Source organism: Rhinoraja longicauda, chromosome 14 (assembly GCF_053455715.1).
Source record: "Rhinoraja longicauda isolate Sanriku21f chromosome 14, sRhiLon1.1, whole genome shotgun sequence".
In the NCBI taxonomy this organism is placed as follows: Eukaryota; Metazoa; Chordata; class Chondrichthyes; order Rajiformes; family Arhynchobatidae; genus Rhinoraja; species Rhinoraja longicauda.
The window spans coordinates 8588563-8596853 of record NC_135966.1 but is presented as its reverse complement, the minus strand read 5'-3'; the positions used below and the strand labels follow the sequence as shown (position 1 = coordinate 8596853).

Genomic DNA, 8291 nt, shown 5'->3' with positions numbered 1-8291 from the left:
CACATTAAAACTATCGTACACACACTAGGAACAACTTTACATTTATTTTACATTTATAACAAGCCAATTAACCTACAAACCTGTACTTCTATTATGATAGCGGAGTCAAGGGATATGGGGAGAAGGCAGGAATGGGGTACTGATTGTGCATGATCAGCCATGATCACAGTGAATGGCGGTGTTGGCTCGAAGGGCCGAATGGCCGAATGGCCTACTCCTGCACCTATTGTGTATTGTCTATTGTCTATTGTCCATATCACCCCCGTCCATATCACCCCCGTGTCCATATCACCCCCGTCCTTTACAAGCTCCACTGGCTCCCCATCCCCCAGAGAATCCAGTACAAAATCCTCCTCATGACCTACAAAGCCCTCCATAACCTGGCCCCATCCTACCTGACTGACCTCCTCCACAGGCACACTCCCACCTGCACCCTCCGCTCTGCTGCTGCCAACCTTCTTTCCCCCCCCCATCCGGACCAAACTCAGATCCTGGGGGGACAGGGCTTTCTCCATCGCTGCTCCCACCCTCTGGAACTCACTACCCCAAACCGTCAGAGACTCCTCCTCACTCACCACATTCAAAACATCACTGAAGTCTCACCTGTTCAACACTGCCTTCAACCACTGACCGTCACCTCACCTTCTGTCTCCTTTTTCTGTTCGTTTACTTATTTATCTATTTATTTTCTTCTCTATGTTCTAGTAATCCCTGTAAAGCGTCTTTGAGTGTTTGAAAAGCGCTATATAAATGTAATGCATTATTATTATTATTATTATTGTCTTTGGAGAGTGGGAGGAAACCGAAGATCTCGGGGGAAACCCACGCAGGTCACGGGGAGAGCGTACAAACTCCGTACAGACAAACACCCACAGTCAGGATCGCACCCGGGTCTCTGGCTCTACTGCTACACCACCATTCGTCAAGTTTTCTTGACTAAAAGAGGGGGAAAAGGGCTCGACATTGCTTGATATTCTGGAGATTTTCTCAATTATATTTGAAGTTGGCAAAAAGGTTTCAGAGTTTTGCTATGTGGGAAGTTTATTCCATGGAGATTCATCTCAAAAGACCACAAGACCTGATCTCCTGCTGCTTTTACATATGTCCGCCATGCTTGAGTCCATCATTATGGAAACACCATTTGAGGATGGAACAAGTTATAAGTTAACGATACAGTGTTTTGTTTGTTTCAATCTCTAGGATGTGTGTGTGGTACATGCACACTATGCAATTGGAGAACGTGTTAAGAATAGGAATTTTTCCCCTGAGCAACAAGCTCAATGAACAGTGTGCCAGAAGTCCTTCTGAGATCTTGTATTTTTTTTAATTTGGCCTCACTAACATTCAAGCAGCAACTTATTTTCCAAAGGAAAATAATGAATGTTTTTGCCAGAATTCTGCCTGGATTAGAAGGTTTCAGCTACAAAGGGAGGTTTGATGGACTTGCATTGTTTTCTCTGGAACATCAGAGGTTGAGGGGAAACTTGATAGTTTATATCAATAGACAATAGACAATAGGTGCAGAAGTAGGCCATATAGTTGATAGTGTATATATTTGTATAGTGAAAGGATAGAGTGAATGTGAAGAGGATGTTTCCATTAGTGGGAGAGTCTAGGACCAAAGGCCGTAGCCTCAGAATAAAAGGACGTACCTTTAGAAAGGAGACGGGGAGGGATTTTTTTAGTCAGAGGGTGGTGAATCTGAGGAATTCATTGCCACAGACGGCTGTGGAGACCAAGTCAATGGATATTTTTAAGACAGGGATTGGCAGATTCTTGATTAGTAAGTGTTATGTCAAGGGTTACGGAGAGAAGACAGGAGAATGGGGTTGAGAGGAAAAGATAGAAACGAAGGAATGGCAGAGGGGGGCTGATGGGCCGAATGGCCTAATTCTGCTCCTGTAACTTATGAACTTTAAAATAATGAGAGGCACTGATAGGGCAGACAGTCGGAACGTTTGTTGTCCAACACTAGAGGGCGTAGCTGCAAAGTGAGAGAGGGAACGTTTAATGGAGATGCGTGACGCGGGTTCTTTACACACAGGGAGTTGCAGGGGCCTGGAACGCACTGCCAGGGGTGCTGGTGGAGGCAGATAGGACAGTGGCATTTGAGAGGCTTTTAGATAAGCACATTGAAGGAGTAGAGGGATATGGATCATGTACAGGCAGATGAGATCGGTTTAACTTGGTATCATGTTTGGCACAAACATGGACTTGAAGGGCCTGTTCTTGAGCTGCACTATAGACAATAGACAATAGACAATAGGTGCAGGAGTAGGCCATTCAGCCCTTGGAGCCAGCACCGCCATTCAATGCGATCATGGCTGATCACTCTCAATCAGTACCCCGTTCCTGCCTTCTCCCCATACCCCCTCACTCCGCTATCCTTAAGAGCTCTATCCATCTCTCTCTTGAAAGCATCCAACGAACTGGCCTCCACTGCCTTCTGAGGCAGAGAATTCCACACCTTCACCACTCTCTGACTGAAAAAGTTCTTCCTCATCTCCGTTCTATTTGGAATAGAAAGAGGAGCTGATTAATGAAATCATTTCGATACAACAGTGGCGCTTTAGAAGCTTTGAGGTTGGATACACAGTGAGGGATATGGGTCACATGCAGGCAGAGATGATTAGTTTAACCCGGCATCATGTTATAAAGTTATCTCCTATTATTCCTGCAAGTTGCGATTTTGCTGTTCATAAACACAGCTGTTAGATTTGTCCATGGGGAGGAATGATGCACAAAAAGAGAGGATTTCTGAATTGCCGCAGTAGAGGGCGGCACGGTGGCTCAGCGGTAGAGTTGCTGCCCTACAGCGCCAGAGACCCGGGTTCGATCCTGACTACGGGTGCTGTCTGCACGGAGTTTGTACGTTCTTTCCGTGACCTGCACGTGCTCCGGTTTTCTCTCACACCCCAAAGACATACAGGTTTGTAGGTTAATTGACCTCGATTAAAATTGTAACTTGTCCCTAGTGTATGTAGGATAGTGTTGGTGTGCGGGGATCGCTGGTCGGCGTGGACTTGGTGGGCCGTTGGGCCTGTTTCCGTTTCTATATCTCGAAAACTAAAAACTAAAACTAAATTTATGCCGTTTGAATCAGGAATTACTGCAATATAGGATTTCCAAAAAATAGAATGTGTTGTTTTAAAATTATGTCAACAAATCTTACAAACTGTGATAAACAGAGAACATTTAAACAATAACTTAACCTCACCGAAACTCAATCGCAATCAAATTAATGCAATGACTAAGATCATTTTATAACTGGTCATTAATATTCCAAAGTGTTGCATAAAAATATGCTAATATTATGCAACAATGAATATTTGATCGAAATGTGTGTGACCAGTTTGTTTAAATGCAAGAGAGAATCAAGGAACTGCAGATGCTGAAGGGCCTGTTTCCGTGTTGTGTCACTAAACTAAACTAAACTAAACTAAACTAAACTAAACTAAACTAAACTAAACTAAACTAAACTAAACTAAACTACCTTGCTTGTATAATGCGTTGTACTTTGATTTTCCAGATAGTCTCACCCATTTTGTTTAGTTAACTAAACCCAGTTTAGTTTAGTTCAGAGATACAGCATGGAAACAGGCCCTTCGGCCCACCGAGTCTGTGCTGACCAGCAATCCCCGTACACTAGCACTATCCTACCCACTAGGGACAATTTTTACTGAAGCCAATAAACCTACAAGCCTGTATGACTTTGGGTTTGGGAGGAAACCGGAGCACCCGGAGAAAACCCATGGGGAGAACGTACAAACTCCGTACAGGCAGCACCCGTGGTCAGGATCGAACCCGGGTCTCTGGCGCTATAAGGCAGCAACTCTACCGCTGCGCCACCGTGCCAATCTAGATGGTGACAATCTTGGAGAATGGGGTTGGCAGTACACTGAATAACTAGGGAAAGTTCCTTAAAAAAGCTTCTTTGGAAACTGCTGCAACTATCACATTGTGGATACGTTCGATGCCAGCAGTTCAACAATCTCATTGTGGTAACTGCTTCAATTACCGGCCACTGGTCCCACAGAATGTCTTGCTGCACTATTGTTCATGCTCTGCGCACTGAGATGATGCTCGTAGCTCTCGAACACGGGTTAGGCATAAGTGGAGCAAGAGAAGGAACAGAATGAACGAGGAAGATTGCAGAAATCATCAGTTTGCCTTTGTGTAAAATGGGTGAGAGCAAACTGACCTGCAATTTACTACAGACGTTTCCTCCATTGACTTCCTGACTTCAGGATATATGGAGGCACTTCACACCAATGAGATGAATGTGTGTTCACTGTTGAAATCGCAGCCCCTCTTAACGATTCTGCAAATGATAGAGAGACGGATGACCAGCTAATCTGTTCTGAGACACAAGAAGAATTCCTCAAGTTCCTTATATTTCTTTGAAGAAATGCCAAGGGATCGTTTCCAAGACCAAAAGAGGCTGCAGTAGGTAGTGGGCATCGCCCATCACCTCTTCGCCATCAAAGCCACCTACAGGAACCACTGCCTCAAGAAGACGGCCAACGTCATCAAAAACGTGGTGCGGCACGGTGGCGCAGCGGTAGAGTTGCTGCCTTACAGCGCCAGAAATCCGGGTTCAATCCCGACTACGGGTGCTGTCTGTACCGAGTTTGTACATTCTCCCTGTGACCCACATGGGGTTTCTCCGAGATCTCCGGTTTCCTCCCACACTCCCAACTCTAGTGTGTTGGATACTGATAGTGCAGACCCAATGGGCTGAATGGGCTCATAAGGTCATAAGTGATAGGAGCAGAATTAGGCCATTGGGCCCATCAAGTCCACTCCGCCATTCAATCATGGCTGATCTATCTCTCGCTCCTAACCCCATTCTCCTGCCTTCTCTCCATAACCTCCGACACCCGTACTATTCAAGAATCTATCTATTTCTGCCTTAGAAATATCCATTGACTTCTGCTTTACCAAACTGCTCTGATGCTGATTGTCCGAGAAAAAAATCTCGCTCCACCCCCCCCCCCCCCCCCCCCTCACAAATTGGGAAGATCTCTCAGGAATTGCATCAATTTTTAGGATTGCTGTCGTTACCGGACGTCCCTGCGTTTGTAACCCGCCGCTCTGCATGGACATCTTTTGTGAGCCCTCCGACGCACGGCTTCCTGCTGTCCAGCGATCATCTTGCGCGGAAGTTAATGATTTCTCCTGTGAAGCAAAGAGAAAGGAAAGGAAGAAAGGAAAACCTGCAGCTGGTTTGTAAGTAGGCATTTGCTGGCAGCACTGCTGAATTAAAATCACTGGTCCATTGAGTTATTCAGCCTGGCGAAGGAGACTACAGATGCTTGGTTGAATTGATAGAAAGGTACAGCGTGGAAACAGGCCCTTCATCCCACCGAGCCCACGCCGGCCATCGACCACCATTTGTTATCCGTTTGTTTATCCTACTTTCTCATCCACTCCTTAAAAAACTAGGGGCAATTTTAGGCCAATTAACCTATAAACCCATACATTTTTGGTATGTGGGAGCTGCCAGTGGAGGTAGTTGAGGCAGGGACTATCACAACATTGAAAGAAACATTTGGACAGGTACACGGATAAGATAGGTTCAGAAGGACAGGAACCAAATGTATGGTCTACGGCCATGCTAGCCTGAAGACGCATGATGTCATCTGATTCCAGAAGCTAAGTAGGCTCGGGTCTGGTTAGTACTTGGATGGGAGACCCACCTGGGAATACCAGATGCCATGGACTTAAAGCTTTTCACCGTACCTCGGTACACGTGACAGTGGGAGAAGGCAGGAGAATGGGGTTAGGAGGGAGAAAACCATGATTGAATGGCAGAGTAATTCCACTCCCATCACCTCTGACTTATGATAAACTATACTCAATTTAAATCCAGGCAGGTGGGATTAGTGTGGATCAAAGATACTAGAGGAACAAGATAGACCACTCAACCCTAACAACCGGAGTATGTCATGCCGCCATTTTAGTAGGCAGAAACTTGCAAACATTTAAAAAGAAAAATAACAAAAATCTGGGAATTGATAGATGAGATATATTCTGCATATTAATGGTTTCATCTCACATACTGTTCCCCCAAAACACTGATTGCACTGCGAGAGGCATAGCGAACGGCGGGTTTTGCTTACTAAGATGGCTCCTTTGCGTACTACACTTCAGTATAGGCGATTTCAACAGAGTGGTCCATCGTTTTCCTCTAGTATCTTTGGTGTGGATGAGGTATGGTGGCTGGCATGCACATGTTGGGCCGAAGGGCCTGTTTACATGCCGCTTCCTTTGCTGGACTGGGTACAAACAGAAAACAGCAACCCCAGAGCTGTGGTGGAAGTGGCATAGACTGAAAATGGTCTCATCTGCTTCAGCTCTCCGTGAGGTAAATTCTGTCTCTGCTCTGACAGCAAAACTAAGACTGGTACACACCCTTGCAATAAATATCAACCACAAAAAAAAAAGCAAAATACTTGAAGAACTGAAGGGAGGCACAGTGGCTCAGCGGTAAAGCTGCTGCCTTACAGCGCCAGAGACCTGGGTTCGATCCTAACCTCGGGCGCTCTCTGTACGGAGTTTGTACGTTCACCCCGTGACCTGCGTGGGTTTTCTCCAGGCGCTCCATTTCCCTCCCACACTTTGTAGGTTTGTAGGTTAATTGGCTTTGGTAAAAATGTAAATGTTCCCAGCGTGTGTAAGATAGTGCCAGTGTACGGGGTGATCGCTGGTCAGCGCAGACTCGGTGGGCCGAAGGACCTGTTTCCGCGCTGTATCTCTAAAGTCCATAGACTAACTCAGCAGGTCAGGCAGCATCTGTGGAGGGAACGGGCGTGTGACATTTCGGTTCAGGTCCCTGGCTGAGTAGGGAGGAGAAAACTGGAAAAGACAGGTAGGGGCCATATTACGCCTGGCAAGTGATAGGTGGATACACAAGATGCTGGAATTCTGAGCAGAACACAAAGTGCTATAGTAACTCAAACTATTGTACTTACTTTCCTACTATCATGCATTCAGACTTCACTTTAAATATCATTTCATTTGTTGGCAGAGTTTTGCAGTATTTAATAACTTTTATTCTCAATCTATTTCCTCCAACAATTCAGTTAACATACTGTAATAGAACTTGCATGTGTATCTGTAACATGCATTTTGAAGTAAGGACAGTAAATACCCAGACTTCTTGTGCAGATTTATTTTCCAATTAATATAATCTTTTTTTAGACGCCATGTGGAAACTGGCTTATCGGGCCAACAAGTCCGCGCCGACCAGCGATCCCCGTACACTAACTAGTTCTATCCTGCACGCCAGGAACAATTTGCAGAAGCCTACAAACCTGCAGGTCATTGGAACGTGTGAGGAAACCAGAGCACCCGGAGAAAAACCCACATGGTCACAGGGAGAACGTACAAACCGTACAGAAAAGCACCCGTGGTCAGGATCGAACCCGGGTCTCTGGCGCTATAAGGCAGAAACTCTGCCGCTGCGCCACCGTGCCAACCTAGATGGTGTTGATCTTGGAGAATGGAGTTGTCAGTACACTGGATAACTAGGGAAAGTTCCTTAAAAAAGCTTCTTTGGAAACTGCTGCAACTATCACATTGGGGATACGTTCGATGCCAGCAGTTCAACAATCTCATCGTGGTAACTGCTTCAATTACCGGCCACTGGCCCCACAGAATGTCTTGCTGCACTGTTGTTCATCCTCTGTGCACTGAAATGATGCTCGTAGCTCTCGAACACGGGTTAGGCATAAGTGGAGCAAGAGGAGGAACAGAATGAACGAGGAAGATTGCAGAAGTCATCAGTTTGCCTTTGTGTAAAATGGGTGAGAGCAAACTGACCTGCAATTTACTACAGACGTTTCCTCCATTGACTTCCTGACTTCAGGATATATGGAAGAAATGAGATGAATGCGTGTTCACTGTTGAAACCGGAGCCCCTCTAATGATTCTGCAAATGATAGAGAGACGGATAAGGCAGTAGCTGTATTGCTGTGCCACTGTGCCATTTTCTGTATTTAATACAAAAGATTTCTGGGTCCATAAAAGATCAAGGAAATGAGAGATGTGGAGAAATATCACAGCCTAGTTCAGCCATTAGTTGAGTTGATTTGAGTCTAGTTTATTGCCAAGTGTACCGAGGTACAGTGAAAAGCTTCTGTTCCGTGCTAACCAGTTAGCGTAAAGACAAAACGTGATTACAATCGAGCCGTCCACAGTGTTCAGACACATGACAAAGTGAATAACGTTTAGTGGAAGGTAAAGCACTGAAGGATTTTTCACCCAGAGAGTTGTGAATCTGTGGAATT

General features: G+C 45.5%; 1 pseudogene; it reads left to right on the top strand.

The window, feature by feature from the left end:
• The first annotated feature begins 5604 nt into the window (after positions 1-5604).
• LOC144600264 (5S ribosomal RNA) lies at positions 5605-5724 on the top strand (annotated as a pseudogene).
• The last annotated feature ends 2567 nt before the right edge of the window (positions 5725-8291 follow it).